Genomic DNA, 26,262 nt, shown 5'->3' on the forward strand with positions numbered 1-26,262 from the left:
TCATTTGTTCTTCAAAGAGGTGGTAAGGATACATGGTTTACCCATGAGCATTGTTTTAGATAGGGACTCAAAGTTCATGAGTCATTTTTGGAAGACACTTTGGCAAAATATTGGCACCAACCTCTCTTTTGCATCAGCCTACCATCCTCAAATAGATGGGCAAACCGAAGTGGTGAATAGAAGCTTGGGAAACTTATTAAGGTGCCTTACTAAGGAATATGGTCAGACATGGGATCAAGTACTCTCACAAGCTGAATATGCATATAATGACACCATGAATAGGAATACTGACAAGAGCCCTTTTGAAGTGATCTATGGTGTGCACCCAAGAGGTATTTTGGAGTTGAGAGTATTAGGAAGTGGATATGTAGAAGACTTTGCTCAATCAATGAAGGAGGTCCATGAATCATTCAAGTAAGCATTGATGGAGAACACAAGGAAAATCAAACAAAAAGTTGATGAAAGAAGGAAGAACCTACAATTTCAAGTGGGAGATCTTGTCATGGTGCACCTAAACAAAGCAAGGCTATAGCAAGGAGTGCCTAACAAGTTGAAAATGAGAAGGATAGGTCCATGTTCCATTCTAGCCAAGTATGGAGAAAATGCATACAAGGTGGATCTACCTAGCGACATAGGATTGTCACCGGTTTTCAACATAGTAGACTTAGTTGCCTACAAGGGACCAATTCAAGGTTCAAATTGTAGTCACCCAAAGGTATCAGATGATGTGAACAACCTTCAATTACTAGCCAAACCAAATCCAAAGGTTGAGAAGGTGTTGAGTTCAAGGATCGCCAAGAAGACAAGGCATCAAGCCTATTGGGATCACCTAATCAAATGGAAGGCTATGGATGATGTTGAAGCTACATGGGTGCTTGAGATAGAGTTTAAGAAGCTAGGAATTGATTAGAATCTGATTCCTAAGGAGGTGACATGATTTTCTTTTGTTTGGGAGAATGGTGCAGGAGCACCTAGGACTTAGGCTAGTAGTGATTTCTCAATTTTGGCTTGTACTAACCCTAGCCAAGTCAGTTAGTGAATAAGGACTCTAGGAGGGCCCAAGAGTTAGTGTTTAGAGTCAATGTAGGCCTAGGTTGATTTCATTCTTCTTAGGTTTGCATTTTATGCATAAATAGTGGTTTGAGTAGGTAGTTGACCTTCTTGATGGTGAAAATTGTCAAAACCTTGTATAGGAATTAGGGAGGGTTAAACATGTTTTAAAAGTCATGTGTGATGACTTATAATAGGCCTCATAGGTTGAGAAGGCCAAAAAGTGAAAAAGTGCAAAGTTGCAAAAAGTTGTCATGACAACTTTTGTCCTAATTTGATTAGCGATGGAGTTAGTGATTATCCAATTCCATAGAAAGACTCCAAACATGGGAAATTCTATAAGAACCCTCTCTTGCATGGTTACCAAGGTTGGAGACTTGGTTTTGTAAGTTCAACAATCTGAAACTACTCATTTTCAGACTAGTTGGCAATATTTTGGCTTATTTTGTTCGTTTTTTATAAATGCAAATGGATTGAATCCATTAATACAGAAATGAATTGAGTTTCTTTGGTGTTTTACAAAGTTTTTAATTCTATTTCAATCTTTGTAAATAGTTTACATTGGTGTTTTCTTGTTTTGATTTGCACATAGCCAGTTTTGGCTTGTATATAGTAGTTTTATGTAAAATGGTTGCCCCATGAATTCCACACATTCTTCCATCACGGCCTATTGGGACATGAAGGGAAACCACTTGTATAGTGTACATATATAGGGACAAGTGTTGGAGATGATTTTGAATATGACTGTCACCTTGTTCTAGGTGAATCCAAGAGCAACCTGACTAAAGGAAACAAGGTAAAATTGAAGTGCAAAGTGCAGGGGTGAATTCCAAACCACCATCTAAGATTTTGGAGGGGTCCATGATGTTGGGACAGAATTTCCAATGGAAGGAGAAGCCTTGAAAAAAGTCATTTGTTGGCAAAACACCAACTTGACTAGTCACTGCCAGCTAGAAGGCCTATAAACCCTTGAAAACCCTCATTTTGAGGTTAGAATATTGAACGGTGGGATAAGGAGCCAAAACCACAAAAATACCTTGAGGTTAGGTGTAAATTTGAAGAAAATCCAAACTTTATATGGGGTATTTTGGATCATTTTCTTCCAAGCACTAGAAAACCAGATTTTGGAGGCCTAATTGGGGCTCTTTCCTTGTAGCCCTTTTCTAGGCAAAATGGTGAAATCGGTAAGGAAGGAAATGAAAGAAAACCTCAAAAGGACCCAAAAGGAATTCAAAACATGTTAGTAGCCACCTCCACACCTCTTCATCAACTCACAATAGTAGGAGGTCAATTTGACAAGTTGAAGCCAAGAAAGTCATAATTGAGCACATAAGAAGCATTGTAACTTGGTAGGGTTCCTAGCTAAAACACTTGAAGAAAACACCTTGGAATGGTTAAGAAGAAATACCTATAAGAGATTAAGAAGGAATTGGAGGTCTAGAATGCAATTAGGCCTGGAGAGTTGGTGGAATTGAGCAACACCAACTAGGTGAAGTGTTTAGCAAACTAGGTTAACCCCCATCAAACCCTCTGGCATGCTCGAGGTTGTGAAATATTACAGATAGAAGATGCTTCTCTTTATTGAAATCCAATTTGATTTGATTGCAAAAATCTACTTGCAGTGTGTCAGCACAATAATCTCTGTCGGTGTCATCTCTCCCTTTGACAGATGGAATTTGGCTAATCTGCACATGCCAAGACCTCAAAATACTCCCCTCTATCCTTTGGTCAACCTTAGTCAACCTTCTACATGGACAATTTGATCATTGGGCTGCTTGGTGGCATTTTCTGTAGGTCACATAACATGTGTGTTATGCACCCCTATGATTCCATCATTTCAGCATCACGAGATAGTGGGTTCCACCTTTCTCTTTGTCTTTACTTATCCCACGCTACCTCAGAAACATTTACTCACCCTTGTGGGATAAGCCCCTTTATCTTTTGCCTCTATCATCCTATTATCCCATGACCCTTCCCTTATCCACATGAGGATGCTTGGAATAAGGAAAACCCTTTCATTCACTGTGTTGCCTTGCGGGCATTATCCCGCGAGCCTTGGAGATGCTTCTTCTTATAACGCGAGGCAACATTTCTTCTATAAATAGGCCTTAGTCTTATCTCGCGCTGTCTGGAAACTACAAGATGATGCCCATGGGATAACACCTCCTTCCGCATGATGCTTTCAACTTATCCGACATGATCATGACCCACTATGAATATACTTGGTGGATAACACTCGCTCACACATCCATATGATTTGCTTACCCCGCACAACCAAGATATTGAGGGTGGCACTTAAGTGAACAACTTAGAGAACATGGGGACCTATGAAGGTTAAACTGATCATGCAAGGGGCCTTCCTAAGGGAAATTATGACTAAGCTTTATTCATGGGCCAAAAAATATAATCCTTGAGCGACATACATTATAGGTAACTAGCCTAGTAGAGAGACCCAATGCACAGGGCCAGTAAACTTATGAAAGAGAACCCTCTTGATGGTGGAACATAAGTGAGTTGAATGGCTTGACTGATCAACTCAAAAATAGAATTTTGGAGCTCAAAAAGACTCCCTCCTGCACTATAAAATACTTAACCATCTGTTGTTTCCTCGATGGTCAATAACACGCTACCCAAATACTCAAGGTGGTCAATATCATGATGAGTTATTGAAATGAGATGTTGATGTTAGGCATGGGGTCAATAACATATTATGTTATTGATATATCATATAATCCTAAAATTATATGACACATTTCTACCTACCACAATATGTTGACCTACATGTTACCTTGCAAAAGGGATTCTAAGTGCAAAAATTCAAAATTTTGAGCTTGGGACTTCAAAATTGACAAAATTTTAATTAGCAACAGTGGCTCTAGCTCAAGGATGCATGTGCCTTGCGGGAATGGCAAGATCCCAAATCTTTGGGGAGTAGATCAGGTGCCTACTCCATTGGGCCCAAAGTCAAAAAAGGTCTTCTCTGTCCCACATTATTGTGGCTTGAGGATCAAACCACATATGATGGCCCAAGGCCACCTAAAAAGATCAACAAATGCTTTCCTCTATCATAAACACTATTCTCCTTAGACTGCACTGAAACCAATTTGAAAGAATAGCTAGGATGCCATTGATCAAACATGCTACCATCTCTTACCCAACCACCAAACTAAATACTATAAGTGCCCTCATAACTGTTGAACCTCTAAGGCTCATGCACAAACTAAAAACACAAATCATTATGTGACCAAAAAAAGTCATGATCACTGAATAAACACACTTTCATGCTAAAGACAATATTCATCATGATTCAAATCATTGTCACACTCAAGAAAGACACCTCCCAACTGAAAAAACAAAGGCTCATATTCTGACATACAATTGGGAGTATAGGCCTCATTCAAATCATTAGTTTTCTTATCCAAAAAAGAGTTCTCAAAATAACATACCCTCACACTATCAACACCAAGCAAACCATTATCAAGAAAATAAAAAGGATCACTAATGATCCTTTCATGCAATTGCAAATCATGAAACTAAAGAGAAACTTCAACCTCTAACTCTAGGTCCCATTTGATGTCATCCACATCAACAACTTGTATGCATGCTAGATCAACATTGTCACTTTTCCACAGTCCCTCAAATGCATGCATTTTGTCTTCCAACTCAAACAAGAGCTCATCACCATGGGGATCAATACACTAGACTGGGGGCTTACATCTATTTTTTATATTGGATTCATCATCACACTCTCCCAACCCATCACAAATTTGATAATTGCCATACAAAGACACCTCCCCCTCATATGCATCATCCTCACAAGGAGTGCCATCATTAGCATCAGTTGTGCATGTACCTTCAAAACAAAAATCTAATTCTTTATCAGCATGCACATCCTCATTATCAACACATGTGTCATAGTCATACTCAAAGAATACCATGCACTCAAGCTCTTCATCCTCCTTCCTATCATCTGATTCAAACATGGGAAGGATATTGATAGTAGGTGCATTGCATGTTGTATCATAAGAGACAACCTCACTACCAAAAACCAAATCAGTAGGGTGCAAACAATCTTCATTTTTTCCATGCGCATATCTTAGGTACTTCACTTCTAGCAAGTCTGAGATGCCTCCACTAATGATAGAACATATTTCCTCTTTTCTCAAATGCCCCCTACTATTGTCCTCTTCAATTGAGATCCCGTTGGATTCATGAGAGCATGTATCTATCATGTTATGGGAGATTTCATCTCCAACAACCTTCTCAAAATCACAGTTACCATCCGGAAAAGAATGTTGACCCTGCAGATGTTCTTCTTCAACTTCATTTTGGCTATCGTAACATTCACTTTCAGGTTCATGCTCTTAAACCATCTATTGTTCACACACATTGTCTTCTTCATGTTGATCATGTGACTGATTTCTAACAACATAGGGAGCATTGTTATTAACTTGTGCATTGTCATCACACTCTTGCTCAGCCTTGACATTATCAATATTTAATATTTCATTACCAAGTTGCATCCCATACTAAACATCCTGAAACATGTCAATCCATGCAACCATCTGATCCATACTAGTTGGTTTTGAACTCCTTGGCCAATGAACAAAATTAGGTTTGTAGACTTGCAAAAATACATCTACCTATTCAGATTCTTGAAGCATGAAGCTCATTGGGACACTTCAAAGTGCTTCCAAGAATCTAGACAACAACGCATAAGGTTGCTACCCCACTTGTTTTTTCATGTCTAGTTGAGCACTGATATATGCCATTGGGTTCTCAACATATAATCATTTTTCTTGTGCTATTTGGGGCTGATATAATTGCTCATATTGCTGAAAAGTATAAGCTAGGAGAACATGGACATACATGTTTTGAAATGTGCATTCAAGGTTTGAAACATTTTATTTTTTTGCATTCATTGCGTCCTCATATGCTGGAGTATTCTGAGGACTAAGATACTGATCAAAATTGACTATATCATAGCCGAATATTTCCAAAAACAACCTCCTGAAGCAATCCCATGAGGACACCCTTTTTGTTGCTAAACTTTCATACCAACTCTTTGCATCATCCTTCAATGATCTCACAAAGAGCTTCACGACTAAGTCTTCATTGCAAAACTAAAAGTCTTCAAAAAACTCATTCAATGACTAAATATGGTAGAATTCTGATTTGGATTCATGTGCATGAAACAAAGGCATTTGATCCTTAAACTCAATGGGGAAGGGATGCAAGTACGTTTCAATTTTTCTGAAACTTAAAGGCCTATACCTCTCAAGGATGAACACCCTTCTAGGTAGACCTTGAAGTTGTTGATCACTCATTATGCTTGGAACAACATAATAACCATACATCTTGCTTGTCTTTACAAGATTCTCATACAAACTTTATGGTCACACATGACTTGATAACATTTTACAACAAGATCTTAAGCAAAAGCAATACATAAGATTGAAAATTAGACTTAAGACCTATTGAATGAACCTATTAAAAAGATTGCATACCTCTCCTAATATAAGCATATGACTGAAATATAAAACTAAGAAGTATGCAAATCTGAAAATGAACTTTGTCCCTTTTACTTAGTGTTGCAACACTAAATAGGGAGCTCTTTTTAAAACTAAAACTTTTATGGTTTTCAGAAAACTTCCAAAAGAAGAATACCTAGAAATTACAGTAGCCGCTCTCTTGCTTTAAACTAAGAACTCCTTCATAGTTGGAGCTCTTCTTTGTTCCATTATCTATCTCCTTTAAAGATAGAGTCATCACCTCTTTGTAGAGGAATAAAGTTTAGAACAATGGAAAGTTATTCAAATAATTTTATCATTCTGGGTCTTCTCCAATAGTAGAGTCATTTGATTTTTCTTCACACAAACTACTACAAGACACCTTCCAAGCTGAAAACCATGCAACCAGATATTCATGGGTAGCCAAATAAGATTTAATAAGATTTTATTTTAAGACTCTCCCCAACAAAATCACCATTTTGTTGGTTCCCAAACCAACAATCCCTGAGTCCTAGAGGAATTACCACTAACTCATCGACAAACTTGGGGAAGGGTTTAGCCAACAAATAAGATTCAATCACAAGGCTGAGATCTTATACTCTTTGGCTCCATGAGACCAAGGTGGGTGAGCCTATGCAATGTCCTATAACTTTCATCTTCAAAACACCCTTCACATTATATATTACAACAAATCATCCCAATGAAATATACTAAGGAAGATAGATAAACTCCTGGTTATGGCTTTAACCTTAGTTTGTCAGCATCTAAGCACTCATTGAGGAGGGGTTTTTCTTTACTAATCCTACTCATAATGATGAAAGGAAATCCATAAATTAAAGAGACTTTGATAATGAAAAGACTCTGAAAACTAAAAGCAACAACCATGGCCAGTGCCTTGTATGGGCAGCAGAGTCAATTCCACAATATGCAGATTTGGTATCCAAACAGGGTAACATGCAACCATTGGGCTTGAAATGATAGTGAAATATAGTAAAATTCTCCTTTATAGTTCTACTCACAACCATGCTTGAGAATCTCAAACACACAACACTATTTCTCTACTTTGTGATAAGAAAATTAATCTATTCCTTGAAGAGAAGTAAATGACAAAGTACATATTTGACTTGCAGAGACAAAGAAAAAGACTCTTGATCATTTCATTTCATAAAATAGTGTGCATACAAAAGAGACAACTGCAAATGAAACCTCTAAACCTGCTTGCATTCAGATTGCAAACTGTTGAAATACCATTTATACTACAAACTGAAAGTTAATACTAAGCTGCCATTAAAAAACTTGCACTATACAGATGGAAGCCTTGCTTCTAGAATCCTAAGAGAAATTATATTTAGAATCCACCACCTCACACTGGCCCTGAATTCCCTTTTATAGACATGGGAGAAAAATGAGCTTCAGGCCAAGTGAGACACACATGTCAAAATTTGATTGCATGAGACAAAATACACAATGAGGTGTCCCTCTTCCTAATTTGCACACAATTCATCCAAAGGAATTTAATGCAAGCAGCTATGAAGATAGCCTCTGGGACCTAGGACCACAAGCTTGAGGACAATCAGCTATAGGGACTTCAAGCCTCACATAAATCCACCTTAAGTTCATCCTCTGCTGCATCATGACCGATCTATAAATCTAGATTACTATAGTTAGTAATCTGTACCTTCTATGTGTCCTTTCATCTTCTCAATTGGTGACCCTCTGGCATGCTCGAGGCTGTGAAATATTATAGATAGAAGATCCTCATATTTCATGGAGCTTCTCAACTAATCTTCTATCCAATCCTCATTAAGTGCACCTCTTGCTTGGCACCATCATTGAAATCCAATCTTATTTGATCGCAAAAATCTACTTGTAGCGTGTCAGCACAACAATCTCTATCAACATCATCTCTCCCTTTGACATATGGAATTTGGCCAATTTACACATGTCACATCCTCAAAATACTCCCCTCTATCCTCTAGTCAACCTTCATCAACCCTCCATAGGGACAATTTGATCATCGAGCTGCATGGTGGCATTTTCTGCAGGTCGCATAACATGTGTGTTATGCGCCCTTGTGTTTCCATCATTTGCTCCTCAGCATCATGGGATAATGAGTTCCACCTTTCTCTTTGTCTTTACTTATCCCACATTACCTCAGAGACATTGCTTCACCCTCGTGGGATAAGCCCCTTTATCTTTTGCCTCTATCATTCTCTTATCTCGCGACCCTTTCCTTATCCCCGCAAGGATGGGCGGGATAAGGAAAACCATTTCCTTCATTATGTTTCCTTATGGGCCTTATCCTGCAAGCCTTAGTGATGCTTCTCTTTCTAACACATGACAATATTTCTTCTATAAATAAGCCTTAGTCTTATCTCGCACTGTGAGGAAATTGCAAGATGATGCTTGTGGGATAACACCTCCCTCCGCATGAATTTTTCAACTTATCTCACGCGAGTAGGACCCACTATGAATATACTCGAGGGATAACACCCGCTCACACATCCAAATGATTTTCTTACCCCACACAACCTATATATTAAGGTTGGCTCTTAAGTGAACAACATAGAGCACATGGGGACGTGTGAAGGGTAAAGTGATCATGTGAGGGGCCTTCCTAGGGGAAATTATGACTAAGCTTTAGTCAAACTCATCATTCAATGTAAATGTAAAATGCCATCACTATCAAAACTTGGGCCACATTGCAAAATATTGTAAGCTTAGGAAAGCTAAGTAGAAGAAGACAATGTCAATAGCTGAACCTAATGCAAAATCAAAACAAAATGAGACAATAGAAAAAACAAAGAAACCAAACAAGTCTGGGCAAAAAAGGATAAAGATAAGGCCAAGTCAAGTTTGATTGTTCAAACTACCCTACATGCTGAAAGGAAAAATTTGTGGGTAGTTGACAGCAAGTATTCCAACCACATGGCTGGTGATAAGAAGAAATTTGTCAAATTAGAAGATTGGAATGGTGGTTATGTGAGGTTTGGAGACAACTCTTCAATCAAGATAAAAGGAAAGGGAACACTTAATATTGATGGGAAGCTAAAAGATCATGATGTATATAATGTGGAAGGTCTAAAACACAATCTGCTAAGTGTGAGTCAAATGTGTGATAAAGGATATATGTTCACATTTGATTCCAAGGGTTGTGAAATTGGAAAATAAGGAAATGGATAGCTTGTTGCTGAAGGAAAATGGACAAATGGAAATGTGTAAAAATTGAAATAATGCTTTGAGCCCCAATGCATGATGAGACAAGTTGATGAAAGTTGGTTGTGGCATAGAAAAATAGCTCACATCAATTTCAATAATCTTGTTAAAGTAAGCAAGAGAGGGTATGTTAGGTACATACCTCAGATTATCAAACCTACAAGCACTTTATGTGATAAGTGTCAAAGAGGAAAACAAAACAAAGAGAGTTTCAAGACAAAGGAGTACTCAACTATATGACCTTTAGAGCTTGTGCATACTAATTTGTGTGGGCCTATAAGGACAAGAGCCCTTAATGGAGAAAGATACTACATGTTGTTGGCATTCTACACTCTTATGAGAATAGTTGATGTTGTCATTGATGGCAACCATCTGGCAACCTTCTAGCATTCATCTAGTAAGCCACCGATAGGTACCGGCACTGACAATAGACATCTACATACATCAACAGCGACAACAATGCATACCGACACCCCAACCGATAGCGAATAAACTTTTGTTTATTGTATTTTAATATAATTATCTTTTGTAAAGCCGACATAGTATATTGTAATAGACTCATATATGTATGAGATCTTGTAAGTCAATTTCAAATGAATGATGGAATGAATGAATGAGAGAATAAGAAAATTAGGAAAAGGAAGGATGTTATATGTGAATGCATAAGGCAAATTTTGTATAAGGTTTTGGTTATAGAATGAGCTTAAACTAGTACTAAACTTGGCATAGTTGATGCTGATTTGAAGCACTACATTGTATTGGATTCATAATCCACTTTTGTCGTCAGTGTGACTCTTATTGAGTAGTGAGCTCTAGGCAGTTGGCCTTCCTACATGTGCAGGCCCCTCATTGTAAGTAATATTTATTCATTGGCCAGTGAGTGAATATTGTGGGTCACAAATCCCACTGAGGTTTTTCCCACACCGGGTTTCTTCATTAAATATCTTGTGTTATGGTGAGTTTTCTATATTGTCTTTGTTATTCTTATTTACTGCATTAATTCTTATTTACCTGTACATTGTTTTGGGGTGCAAAGTTCTTTATAAGTTTATATATTCTGCTAACCAGTTAGATACTGATTCACCCCCTCTCTCAGTATCTTTAGGACTATCATTAATCTTAAAAATTGGTATTAGAGCTTGGTCCTCCATTTTCAAAAGCCTAACAACTTGAGGAAGATTCTGAAACTGGTACAGATGGAGAACTTAAGAAAACAATTGGAAGGAGCTCTTGTAGATTATGATGCAGAGAAGTTGAAGAATATCAAACTTGAATATGATCTAAGGACTGTAGAAGAATTCATTCAAGGACTTCAGGAGAATCTTACTATAGCTCGAAATAAAAGAAAATAACTTCATGAGAAGATGCAAAAAGATGATGATGAAAAGGAAACTCTTAGAGAACTTGCAAAGAAGTTGAGACAAGAAAATAGTACTATGAAGAATGAAATGCAAGATATGACTATGAGGTTTTGTAAAGACATTGCAGACAAGAAGAAGAATTAAGAAGACTTGACTAGGAGACTCAATGATGTTGGAAATGAAAATCTAAGACTTAGTCATGAAAATGATACATTGAAGATAGATCTGATTCACATGCAACATGATAAAACTAAGCTTATGAGACAAAAGAGAATTCTAGAAAATGAGTTGGCTACTGCAAATCAACACAAAGAGAAATTCAAGAAAATTTTAGAGGAACTTGATGATATGCTAAAAATTCAAGCACCTAGTGGAGATACAAATGGACTTGGATTTGAAGTTGGAGAAAGTTCTTGTACTGCAAATAATCACGATCATAGTAAACTGGTAAGACAACCTAGTGCTTATAAATTTAATAGGAAATGCTTTAATTGCAATAAATATGGTCATAGATAAAATCAGTGTAGATGTAGAAACAATTAGAACATTAATGCACCCACCGGTCAATGTTCCAAATGTAACAAAGTTGGTCATAATTCAGAAAAATACAGAATGAATGTGAGATGTTATGTTTGTGGAAGATATGGACACTTATCTAATCAATGCATAACACAAACCAACATAGGATATGGAAAGGCTATACAAAAGAATAATGTAACTTGTTATGCTTGTAACAAGATTAGACATATTGCAAAATTTTGTAGAAGTAAGACTTCACTGAGAAATAATAAAGGATCTAGTTTGAAAGGCAAATAAAAGGTAGATGAGGTAAAGCAAGAATTTTCAAAACAATGGATTAGGAAGACAGATCAGAATGTTGATGAGACTATTTCTTTACTGGTAGAACAGAGTAACCCTCCACCGGTAGGAGAATCTCATCCAATTGAGAAGTAACCCTTTGGGGGTATTGTAGAAAATTGAATATCATGTAGATTACCCTTGGTCGATGGTGAGAAGATATATTTCTTCTTTACAGGCAGATGTGTTAAGTTTTCACTTAACCAACAAGCTTTTAATGTAGTTGGTAAGAGAAAAGTCATTATAAATCATTGGATTTCCCTCATTTTTTATTCATCGAGCATTCAAATTAGCAGAGAGCATGAAAAAGAGCAAAGGCATTCAAGGTGAAGGCATGAAGTGATTTCTTTCAAGCATTCAGATATTTTTCAGGCACCTAATAGGTATTTTTCAGTGGCTTCTTCTTCTGCTCCAGAGTTTATTGAAAACCCTACTATTGTGGAAAATGTAAACTTCCCTAGGCACATGTTTAAAATAATTCCCGAAGTAGCTAAGCAAGATGATTTCATAGGGGCATTTTCAAAAATTCCTAAAGGCGTAGCATTCGCTGAAGACCCTAGGATATATATACATTGCAACATTGAAGAATTAGGTTCTGAGGAATTATTAAAAATGTTTAGAATGGTAATTTGTGATGAAAATGGCACTATTAAACTTGAACACAAAATTGTGGAGACTTTAGGTTTTGTTGAAATATTGAATATCCCTGAATTTCTGGAAGAAGTGCTAAGAATTTTCCTAAGTAGAGCACATGGAGAATTCTTATAGTTGGATTTTGCCTGCAAAATAACCCAAGAAGCAATTAGGGCAGTAACTGGTTTACCCTCAACTGACAGTAGACCTGACAAAACAAAGAAAGTCCCTAACAAAAAAGTAATGACCTTAACTAGAGCAATATCAGACAGTAGATCACTAAGAGTGAATGATATCAAAGACATCAATGTGAGATTTATAAGTATGGTGTTAGGTTACAAGACTACACATGCAAATAGGCTTAATTTAGTTTCTAGTCTTTGCATTAATTGTGCTTATGAAATGGTTAACAATAATGCAATGATAGATGTGTGTGAATGGCTAAAAGATGAACTTGTTGATAATTTGAAAAAGATTAAAGGAGAAAAGAAAGGTACATTTTTCTTTGGCAATCTTTTAGTATGCTTAATGTTGTATTTCACTAAGGAAATCCCCGGTACAAGACCAAAAGACTTTGGTTATGACATATTGATAGGAAAACAATTACATGAAGCTTTTATCAGTATGAGAACTGCAAAAGACAACAACATAACTGAATACTTTAAAGATTTTCAAGATAAAATGAAAACTAGAGAAAGATTACCACAGAGTGTAGTGGACAAAGAAATCTTTTTTTTCATCAAGAAGGATGAGACAAGGATGGAAAATTTACTTCCTTGAACTATCTGGGTAACTAAAATGGGTTATGAAGTAGATCTCAACATTATTGAGACTTATGCAAAAGCTTTGTTAGATGCACCAAGAGAAGCAACAGAACAAGTTTTTGGCAATCTGAAAATATATAAGTGGTGTAAAAACAATGAAGCAAAGAAATAAAAGAGAAGAGTACATTAGGGATGCTTCAAAGAAACTAAAGGAAATAAAATAAAATGCTATGAAATTTAGTGGGATAACGGCTAGTGAGTTGGGAGGACTGCAACCGAAGACACACATTTCACCGGTTGGGACATCTTCTAATAGTGAGAAAACAACAAAATTCAAAAGAGTTGAGAGGAAGAGAAAACCTTCACTGATACCCTCTCCTTCACCCAAAATAACAAGGACCTTGAGGAAGAAACAATAGGCAGTAAGGGAACCGGCTAAGAAACTAACTCCTAAAAAGAAATAGAAACTGGGCATACCCTTATTAGATAATTTGTTAAATGAAATAACTAATGATGGAAATTTGGCTAATGTGAGTAAATTGTATAATTCATTATATGACTCTGACAAAGAAAGCATTGAGAATAGTATTATCTAACACTTGGACATATATTAAAAAGTCTTAATTGAAGTTGTGGATGACTTACCAAATGAACTGTATAGAAGATTAGATGCAAAAAGGATTGTAGTGATGGAATTGGATTATAAACTAAAAGTTGAAAAACTTCTAGCTATACATCTAGTAAACTCAAAAGATGAAATTGATAATTTGATTTGTGAGGCTAATAGATCCATTTTTGCCAGTGGTCACTGGCAAGTAAGTTTGATGGCAGGTAGAGTAAATGAGATTACAAAGGAGACTGTTGATAAATGTGATATATTTTTTGTCAAAAAAGAAAAACAAGAGGAAATGAACCGGCCAAAGAAAAAATTCAAAGTGTATCAGAAGGATAAGGGAAAAGGAAAGATTGGTGGAATTCAAAATATCAAGATCACTAACAATTTACCGCCACCTTTAGATACTGCACTGGTATATACTGATGATCCACTAGTTACTGACACTGAAGGTGTCACACATGATGACACTAATCTTGAATTTGAAATACTTTCTACCATGAATGTGGATACTCAAGAAGTGAATATTATTGTGGATAAGGACACTACAAAGGTTAAGGATGATAATGTTGACAATGGTAACATTGCTAAGAAACTGGTAGAGGCTATTGAGGTTGACATCCCAACAGAGCAACCATCAGATACAGGAAAACCTAATGAAGGAAAATATGCTAACACAAGGCCACCTGAGATAGAGATACCGATAGCTAAGAAACCTACTAAGATAGAGGTACATATTGAGGTAGAGAAACTAGTAATCACTGAGACACCCAAACCATCAGACAAACCTTTACAGGTTGAAATGCAAAGACAGACTGATCCACCAAAGGTAAACACAAGAAAAATGGTTACAAATGTTGGAAGCACAAAGGTAATAAAGGTAATTGGTCAAACAAACAATACTTCATCAAGTGAATTTAGACCAACAAATGTTACTGAAGTACTCCTAGATTCGATCAAGAAGATAACAGACTGTAATGCATTGGCCTACAAGGAAATTGATGACACCTTACCAGTATTGAAGTTGATTGCACCAAATTGTAATACTGATCACATCAAGGATTCTATAGGAAAATTGGACACACTATCAAAATTTATCATTAATAATGTAATAACCATTGACAAGGTGAGTGAGGACACCTTTAAAGAGAAAGTTGAAAAGGAGAAGGATAAATTCTCTAAAGACACAATAAAGAAGTGCATAGAACATATGAATACATTATTACCGACACTAAACTCTACAATTTTGGAATACAAGGAGCTTTACAGGGAAACATGCAAACCACATCTTTTAACAAAGGACATAGAAAAGGAGATCAGTAGAGTACAAAAAGAAATAGTTGACATAGCTGACAACATAATTGGTTCATCCGAACCTATATCCATTATTGAGTAGGAAATAGAAGATTTTGAGGAGAAATTGGAGAAATTTGAGAAAGAGAAGGCAAGGATTAAGTCTAATGCCAAAGAACTTAAATATAAACTTGGTCCTAAGTTGGACAATCTTATCTCTTTGAGAAATGAAATCTCTAAGGCATTACTTCAAGGAGAGTGATCACCGGAAGAGCACATGCATCATCTCACCGACACAATCCAATAGACTAAGGCAACCTTGAAAAACAACAATAGATTCATGTAGAGTCTAAACTTGGTTTTGGTAGACATATTTTAGATTGTAACCAACCGGTTACAAACTTTGAAGTGAAATTTTTGCACTCATTTGACTATTTTTGACAACCTTTGTCATTGATGTCAAAGGGGAGTAGTGGAGACAGAAAAATACTTATTCAGAGGAGATCATTTTCTCAGGGGGAGAATATCTTTTTGGTAACTTTTTTGGACTTTAGTTTTGGAACAGTTTTTGGATTTTTCTCATGGGTGTTGCCATCAATACCAAAGGGGGAGATTGTTGGCATTCTAAACTCTTTTGAGAATAGTTGATGTTGTCATTGATGACAACCATCTGGCAACCTTTTGGTATTCATCTGGTAAGCCACTAATAGTTATTGGCACTGGCAATAGACATCTACATACACCGAAAAGCACTTCACTGGTAGTGGCAACAATGCATACCAACACCCCAGCAGACAGGGAATAAACTTTTGTTTATTGTATTTTAATGTAATTATCTTTTGTAAAGCCAACATGGTACATTGTAATAGACTCATATATGTATGAGATCTTGTAAGTCATTTCGAAATAAATGATGGAATGAATCAATGAGAGAATAAGAAAATAAGGAAAAGGAAGGATGTTATATGCGAATGCATAAGGAAAATTTTGTATAAGGTTTTGGTTATAGAATGAGCTTAAACCAATACTGAACCTAGCATAGTTGATGTTGATTTGAAGTAGTACATTGTATTGGACTTCATAATCCACTTTTGTAGTTAGTGTGACTCTTATTGAGTAGTGAGCTCTAGGCAGTTGGCCTTCCGACATGTGTAGGCCCCTCATTGTAAGTAATATTTATTCATTGGCTAGTGAGTGAATATTGTGGGTCACAAATCCCACATAGGTTTTTCCCACACTAGGTTTCCTCCTTAAATATCTTGTGTTATGGTGTGTTCTCTATGTTGTCTTTGTTATTCTTATTTACCGGTACATTGTTTTTGGATGCAAAGTTTTTAATAAGTTTACATATTCTGTTAATTGACTAAATACTGATTCACCCCTCCTCCCTCTCAGTATCTTTGGGACTGTCATTAATCCTAACACATGCTGCTCATAGATGATTTCTCTAGGATGACATGGGTAACTTTCTTGAAATACAAGTCTCAAGCCTATGGAAGATTCAAAATATTTAGGAAGATGGTTGAGAAGGAAAGTGGATATAAGATGAAATGTCTAAGGTCAGACCATGAAGTAGAGTTTAAATCAAATAAATTTCAAGACTACTGTGAGTGACATGGAATCAAAAGACAATATTCAACCTTCGAGACACCACAACAAAATGGTGTTGTGGAAAGGAAGAATAGATTAGTCAAGGAAATAGCAAAGACAATGTTGAATGAAGCTAATCTGCCTGATGTATACTAGAAAGAAGCATTCCATACTATTGTATACACATTAAATAGAGTTTAGTTGAGAGTGAACAATAGGATGACACCTTATGAGTTATGGTATGATAGGAAATCATCAGTTAATTAATTCAAGGTGTTTGGTAGCAAGTGTTTCATCCAAAGAGATGGAGATGGATTGGGAAGTTTTGATTCAAGAAGTGATGAAGGTATCTTCTTGGGGTACTCTATGATGAATACTAAGAGGGGGGGGTGAATTAGTATGCCTAAAAACTTAACCAAACTCTTAAACAATTTTCCAGCATACCGGTGTAGTAGCTTAAACAATAAACTGATAAAAACATAAATAAGCCAAATAGCAAATAAAGAATTCACCCATAAAAGCACAATCACCATAACACAAGATATTTTGAAATGGAAACCCAAATGGGAAAAACCATGGTGAGTAAAACTCACAAGTCAACTATCTACAGAATAGTAACCAGACTGGTTAAGGTCTTACAATGTTCTTCACCATAATAGATCCTATTAGGAATCCAGATCTGTGTTAGGAGATAAGTCCTATTAAAGACCACCCCATTCAATGATTTTAGATCCACAAATATGAACCACCTTGTTAGAGGATTTATAATAGGCTTGGTTTGGGCCTACTAGGTTAAGGGTTTTAGACTTTTCAAAGATATTAGTAATCAACAAGTGAATGATCTAGATAGTAGGACAAAATGTTTGATTAGATCCCTAATAACTCCTTGTTAATGTATTCAAGCATTACTTTAGTCTTCTATGCTTTGCACTCTCAATCTTAGTCATGAGATACCTTTACTCTCAAAAGACTTGCACATATCAACTTTTGTTGTTCTCCTCAAACCCTAGACATGATGTCCTTAAATAGGAACTTGATTTCATGTCAGTCCAATAGGATTAGATTACAATTTCCTAGGTATAGTGCACATAGACACGTTTGGTAACATGACACAAAAACACTGCTAAAGTGTCAGTGGATGATAACTCATCAAACATTACATGTATACCAATTAATTACATATACCAATCACCGATTAGCAGGTGAAGACTGGAAAACTTGATCATAGTCAATCTGATCAAAAGATTAATTGCCGCTCAGGGTCTCCATTCTGCTTGAGGTCTTCATACCACTTGACCAATAAGCTTCTTCTTTAAAACACCGATAGTCTTCAATCAAATAAATACTATTCATACAATACCAGTTAGAATAGCTACTGGTTGAGAATAATATATTCATCAAATAAGTGTGTGTCCATCAATGACAATCACAATTGAACATCATCAAAATACCAACAATCTCCCCCTTTGGCATTGATGGAAACACTTAGGAAAATTTTGACATATAAGTGTTTTAACACAAAAAAAATATCATAAGTAGAATTACTCCCCCTAAGCATATACACTACTCCCTTTGCAAAAATTACAAGTATGTGCAAAAATACTTGTCAAAATTTGAAGATAGATGTACACTACTCCCCCTTTGCCAACAATGACAAAGTAAATACAAAATATTGCTAGTTTGCATAACAAAAAAATAGAGTATGTGTTTACGACAACAAAGAATAAAATTTTTCAAAAAGAGATTTAAAGTTTTGCAGAAAGTCCTTCATATCTGAGGACCACAACTCAAGAAGTGAGGCAAAAATTTCACTCTTAGTCTTCATTTTGAAGGTGAGTTCTTCCATCACATCTTTGGTGCTCAGCTCCTGTGTCATAGTGATAGCTTCTAGGTTTAGAAAGCATTTATGAAGTACCTGCAATTTAGGCAATAGGAGCAATTGAAGCTCCTGCAAATCTTGAGTCCAATTGCATATTTCTGAGTCAAGCTTGTAAATTTGATGTTGATAATGATGAACTGAGTGTCCATAGGCTGTAAATAGATCATGGGGGAGTTTGAAGTTGTCGATGTATTTTTGCAACTCTATTTGTAATAGTGTCTTCTTCTTCAAAGAATCTTTGTAGAATAGGTGAGGTTGAGAGATTTTACTCAGGAGTAGGTGACCTCCACCCATAGCTGACCTTATATCATCTTTCTATTTTTAACTAGTTTTTCCCAGCCATCATTCATGTGTTGTATTAAGGTAATTGTGAGTTCCTTTTCATGGCTTTTCTTTGCAGTGGCTTGGGCGACATCTTCCAAACATTGTACCTGGTCATCAACTACTGTGCAAAGTAGTTTGAGCTTAGCCAACAAGGAATCGATACTGGGGAGATTAGTACCAAGGATTAGATTGGAGAGGGTGTCAATGGTAAACTGAATGACATCATGTTCTATCTTTTTCCTTAGTTCTTCCAATCTTTCCTATGCTAAGTCAATATGTTGTAGTAGCTTAGTTTCATCAGCTGATTTGGTCAGACAGGGAAGAGACAAATTAGTGGAACTGGTGGAATCAACCTACTTGGTTTGATCTCTAGTTTCCTTAGGAATTTGTTCTCCTTCTTTGGCTTTGACCTTTGCTTGTCTTTGCTTCTCCTCTTCATCTCTTTATTGGGCTAGCTTGATAGCCTTCTCCTCTTGTTTCTTTCTCTCTTCTTCTCTCTATTTCTCCTCTTCCTTCTTCTTTTCTATTTCTTTTCTCTTTTCTTCTTCTTCCTTTTTATTTTTCTCATCTTCTTCCTTTCTCTTCTTCTCCTCTTCCTCCTTTTTCTTCTTTTCCTCTTCTTCCATTCTCTTATTTTCCTCTTCTTCTATTTTCTTCTTTCTCTGCTTGTTCTTTCTCTTGTTTTTCTTTTTCTGCTTTCTCCTTTTCAAGTTTCTCATTTTCCTCTTTCTCTTCCTTTTCCTTCTCTAATATTTCTTTTTTAGCTTGCTCCTTATCTAGAGTGATATCTTCTATTTCTAGTGCATCAACATCAATGGGGTCATTTTGTTCTACTATTCTTTCACCCATACTATCAAAGACTACATCGGGTTTGGTTGTGGATAGATCAGGCTCTTGTTCAACCATCTGATTAGCTTCTTGTACTCTTTGCATGTTGACAATAGTTTTCACCTTCAAATGGGTGTCTTTTTCCACTTTAGAAAATTTGCCTTCAAGAAGCAGAAGTCTTCTTCTTTGCATGAAGAAAATGCCTTTGTTCTTATCAATTGTAGACATCTAGAAAATATTGAGCAAAACTTTTCTCCCTGATGTCTTGCTCCTTGTCAATAAAAATGTGTCATTTGTTGTCCAAAGAATCATACAGGGATTTAGATGTAACAGATTTAATCTCAAACGGTGACTGATCATTTATGCATATATATTTAATGAGTTCTTGTTCAACCTCCTCCTTTTCATTATCATTGAAATCATCAAAATAATCCTTTAAATCGTCGAGGAAATTTCTTCTAATATTCTTTATGGTCCTTTGACAATGTGTCATAGGCTAGTAAGAAGAAATATCTAAGTTTACCGGTGCAGAGATTGTAGGTACATTACCGATTGACTTCACTTTCTTGGTAGATTGCCTTGTCTTCTTTACTTCTACCTTTGATTTAGAGTCTTCTAGATCTAGTGAGTGATTCCTAGTTTTCCACATTTGTTTGAACACCTTTGCCGGAATAGCCTCTAGTTTCTTTTTAGTAGGTGAACTTTTGGTCACTTTGGGTTTAGAAGCAAATGCAACCAATGCTGATGCCGATGGTGCTACTTTGCCTTTTATCTTCTTCAGTTCCTCACTAGATTTGATTCTCTCTAAATAAGTACCAACCCTCTTCTTTTTGGGATCCAATTGTGAGGCTAGTAAGGTTGAGGCATATCCTATCAATATATCATTTACCACCTCATAGGCCATAGGCCCAACTACATCTTTTCTGGGTTCAACTGCTTGCATTATGCATTCATCTATTTTGATGGTGAAATAGATGTCATCTTCATATTCTTTAACTAAGTCACCAGATATTCTCATTCTTTGGTTCATTTTTAGTTTGAATTCATCAAAATACTTGATCAAAGTCTCCAGATATGCAGTTCCTACTACTTACATACTCTCCTTTATTTGTCTGGTGACCAGTAGATTAGTTGACCATTCAATATCACCGACTCTAGGAAAGTATCTTTGAAAGTAGAAAAATAAACCAATTAGTAATTGACCAAACTTGAACCTCTAAGATTTATCTGATTTGATCGACTTCAGGTTCTCTAAGAGTTGATTCTTCATACAGGGACATAGATCACATTCTACATTCTCTTTTATCATTTTGTAAGGATCGTGCACTGCAGCTGAAGGAACATAATTCATTCTACTAGCATAAAATATTTTGTACCCAATTTCCATACATGCATATTTCACCAAATCATCTCTAATGGTATTGACAGTCATTGCTTATTGATCACTTACTAAACCGGTGAGCTTTGTTACTTTCATTTTAGGGATTTTCCAAAGAATGGGCACTTCCCAACTATTGCAAAATTTGCTCAAGGCATGAATTGCCTCTAGTGTAATGTCATGTGGTCATTCAAGGTACATTTTGTCACCATGAACCCTACTGAGGATGATCTTGATGTGTTCCTGGATAAATTCTTTGAGAAAGTAAATTGCATTGTGCAATTTCTTCTTCTCTATTATGCTATATTTGAGTTTAATCTTTTTATCACCTCCACATAACAGACTCAACTGGGAGTGAATTACTAGGGACCCTAGGTCTTCTAGTTTACAATCAATATATCTTATAGCATCACCTTGGACAATGACTCCAATGGGAATTTGGGATAGGGCATTATATCTCATCTTAAGAAGCTCAGGTGTGTCCTCAAGTTCAGTAGAACTAGAGGGACCATTAGATGTAGATGCCATATCAAACTGATTCCAAATGATAAGAATGTTTCAAAAAGAAATACCTTTATTCTTCGAGCTTTAGGGTTTTCTAGTGATGAGAAAAACACACTTCTCTAGATGCTTGATTACCACTTTGACTTTCACACTGATAGTATGAAACGGTTGCAAGATTTGAGCAAGATTTCTTTCTGAATTCTTTCGAATGCGAGATGAAATGCTTTGGTTGTGCTACTCAGCTTAAATGAAGTATCTCGGTAGCTAGGTAAGTAGAAATGATGAAAAAAGTCACTTTTAAGCACGCTCCCACCTACCATAATAAATGCATCACTATTAGGGTTCAAACCCTAATTTTACTTTTTACCACTTCAATTCTTCTGTCTATTGATAGGTAACAACTATCGATAAAAGTGCCTTACCAATATACTCCAGAGGTTTCTAAATTTTTATACTGATATGTTCCCATATTTTTGAAGCTTAGTTTACTGATTCAGGGATTTCCATACTTGGTTAAAAAACTAGTTCATCATGTGGCTTCACTTCAAATTTATTTTTCCAAGTTTTGTCCATATCTGCTTGAACGGTTTCAATATCAATCTTCCCTTCATTGTTGATCGGTATGTTTCCTGATGGATTATTTCTCAATCTACATGCTTTGGTGGTGTGTCCCGATTTGTTGCAATGATAGAATACCATTTGAGGTGTTCTCCATGGTCTAGTGTTCACATTTCCATTCTCCCTTCTACATGTAGTAGTGTGACTGCTACCATGACATATTAGACAGGTTTCTCTCCAACTGGTTGCCACTTCACACTAATTTAATCGGTGTTCGTGAGTTCTGTATTGGTTTGGGTTCTAGTTTATAAGAGGTTTAGGGACAACTCCATTGGATCTTGGTGGATTATTTCCAAAGTTGTTGATAACTAAACTGCACTCAAAATCTCTATTCCCAAACTTGTTTCATGTATAACAGTGCCCATTAAATCTACCAGGTCTAGCTACATTATTTTGAAATAAGGAAAATTATTGTAAGGCTTTCTCCTACATACATTGGTAGTATGTCCTTCCTTAAGACAATTAAAGAAAATAGGTTTAAACTTTTGCTTACCTTTACTTCCATTGTTGTCCTTAGGTGTTGATTATTTCTTTAGTGCATCATTCTTGGTTCCAGAGGTCTCACCTTCCTCATATCCATAGAAACCAAATCCAGTAGTATCCTTTGATGGTTTTACTAATTCCAGTTTTTGTTCTAACTTGACAGCACTCCGGTTGAGCTTAGCAAGTATTTCTTTGGTCTCAGCAAGTTCCTTGGAAAGGGCATCATTGGTCTTCACCAAGGTTTCATTTTGAGAGAAAGCTGCATTTAGTTCAGCTTGCATTTCTTCTTTCTTTTCTTTACCCTCCTATAGATAAGCTGTAATGGTACCAAATCTTCATCTTTTCTCCTATTTTCCAGTTCCTAACTCATCCTGATAGTAAGTAATTCTAACTCCCTCCTTAGGTTAGTTTTGGATTCATTTAGTTTCTCCACTTCTCTAACTAGGGCATCCATGTTTGCTTCATCAGAGGAGATATTTTTGGTAAGTTCCATCAACTCCTCAACAAGATCTCTTCTCTTGACTAAAGAGGCTTTAAACTTGATCTTGAGTTCATCATAGGCTTTCTTAGATTCAGCCAAATTGTGTTTGAGTTCCCTCATACTGTATTCTCCCATATCTCCTTTCAGCTCATTAGACTTATGGAAAGGTTGGCTCTGATACCAATTGATGAATACTAAGAGGGGGCGTGAATTAGTATGCCTAAAAACTTAACCAAACTCTTAAACATTTTTCTAGTAGACCGGTGTAGTAGCTTAAACAATAAACTAATTAAAACACAAATAAGCCAAATAGAAAATAAAGCATTCACCCATAAAAGCACAATCACCATAACACAAGATATTTTGACATGGAAACCCAAATGGGAAAAACTATGGTGAGTAAAACTCACATGTCAACTATCTATAGAATAGTAACCAGACCAGTTAAGGTCTTACAATGTTCTTCACTAGAACAGATTCTGTTAGGAATCCAGATCTCTGTTAGGAGATAAGTCCTATTAAAGACTACCCTGTTAAAGGATTTCAGATCCACAATCGTGAACCACCTTGTTAGAGGATTTACAATAGGCTTGGCTGGGCCTACCCAGTTAAGGGTTTTAGACTTGTCGAAGATATTAGTAATCAACAAGTGAATGATCTAGATAGTAGCACAAAATGCTTGATTAGATCCATGATAACTCCTTGTTAATGCATTCAAACATTAATTCAGTCTTCTATGCTTTGCGCTCTCAATATCAGTGATGAGATACCTTTCCTCTCAAAAGACTTGCACATATCAACTTCTGTTGTTCTAATAAAACCCTAGACATGATGTCCTTAAATAGGAACTTGATTTCATGTCGGTTCAATAGGATTAGATTACAATTTCCTAGGTATAGTGCATCTAGACACATTTGGTAAAATGACACAGAAACACCACTAAATTATCGGTGGATGATATCTCATCACACATTACATGTATACCAGTTAATTACATATACCAATCACCAGTTAATAGGTGAAGACTAGAAAAATTGATCATAGTTGATCTAATCAAAAGATTAATTGCCACTCGGGGTCTCCATTCCTCTTGAGGTCTTCATACCACTTGACTGATAAGCTTCTTCTTTAAAACACTGATAGCCTTCAATCAAATAAAGACTATTCATACAATACTAGTTAGAACAACTACGAGTTGAGAACAATACATTCATCAAATAAGTGTGTGTCCATCAATGAAAATCACAACTAAACATCATCAAAAAACCAACACTCTACTCATAGAAAGGCCTTTAAATGTTTCAACAAGAGGCTAAAGAAGGTAATTGAGAGTGTACATGTAAGAGTAGATGAAGATACACATAAAGGAAAATGGAGCATAATAAATCAAATTGAAGAGCCATATGTTGAAGATGAAGAGCATTCTAAAAGTGAACAAGAATAAGTACCCAACAAGGCTCCAAATAGATATGTGCAAAAGAATCACCTTGAAGAGAAGATCATAGGAAACAAAAATGAGGGTGTACAAACTAGATGAAGACTTGTAAGGAATAATGAAGAAGTAAACTTCTACCTTTAGACTGAGATGGAACCTAGAACATATGATGAGGCCAACAAGAGTGAAAAATGGATATATGCTATGGAAGAAGAGTTGCAGAAAATAGAAAGAAAAAGACTTGGGATTTGGTTCCTAGGCCAGCAGACATGAATGTTATTAGGATAAAATGGGTCTATAGGAACAAGATGAATGAAGAAGGCAAAGTAATAAGAAATAAAGCTAGATTAGTTTGCAAGGGATGTGCTCAAGTAGAGGGCATAGATTTTGAAGAAAAATTTGCACCAGTTGCAAGGCTTGAAAGTCTTAGGATGTTCTTATCATTCTCAATATATAAAGGATATAAAGTATATCAAATGGATGTCAAATCTGTATTCTTGAATGGTAATCTTGAAGAAGAAGTCTATATTGAGCAACCTAAAGGATTTCAGCTACATGAAGATCAAAATTTTGTATGTAGATTGAGAAAAGATTTGTATGGTCTAAAGAAGGCACCTAGAGCATAGTATTCTAGGTTGGATAAGTACCTCCATCAGCAAGGTTTCATAAAAGGAAATCTTGACAACAACCTATACATCAAGGTAGATGAAGACTACATGATCATAGTTGTGGTGTATGTAGATGACATCATTTTTGGAGGCAATAAGGACATTTTATGTAAAGAATTTGCTGGTCAGATGCAGTTTGAGTTTGAGATGTCAATGCTTGGAGAGTTGTCATATTTCATTGGTGTGCATATTTCTTAGTTAGATAGAGGTATATTTATATCACAAACCAAGTATGCAAAGGACATGTTGAAAAAGTTTCAAATGGAGGACAACAAACCGATTAGTACTCCCATGGTGGTAGGATGCAAATTAAGCAAAGATGATGAGTCACCTAATGTAGATCACACCTTGTATAGATCTATGATTGGAAGCCTATTATATCTTACATAATCAAGGCCTAATATAGTTCAAGCTATGTGTATGGTTGCAAGATTCCAAGATGCTCTAAAGAAATCACATGTGAATGCAGTTAGAAGAATCTTCAAGTATCTACAAGGAACACTTAGTTATAGCTTATGGTATTCAAATAAAGGAGATTTCACTTTGCAAGCCTATACTGGTCATGATTGGGTAGGTTGCATAGATTATATGAAGAGCACCGGTGGTGTAGATTTCTTCCTTGGAGGCATGTTAGATACCTGATCAGTCCCAAAGATACTAAGAGGGGGTGAATCAGTGTCTAACTGGTATACAAAATATTTAAACTTGTTTGCAACTTTACAACCCAAATTAATGTACTGGTAAACAAGAAATAAAACAATAAAGAGAAATAACAA

This window comes from Cryptomeria japonica, chromosome 11, assembly GCF_030272615.1.
Source record: "Cryptomeria japonica chromosome 11, Sugi_1.0, whole genome shotgun sequence".
NCBI classification, from domain to species: domain Eukaryota; kingdom Viridiplantae; phylum Streptophyta; class Pinopsida; order Cupressales; family Cupressaceae; genus Cryptomeria; species Cryptomeria japonica.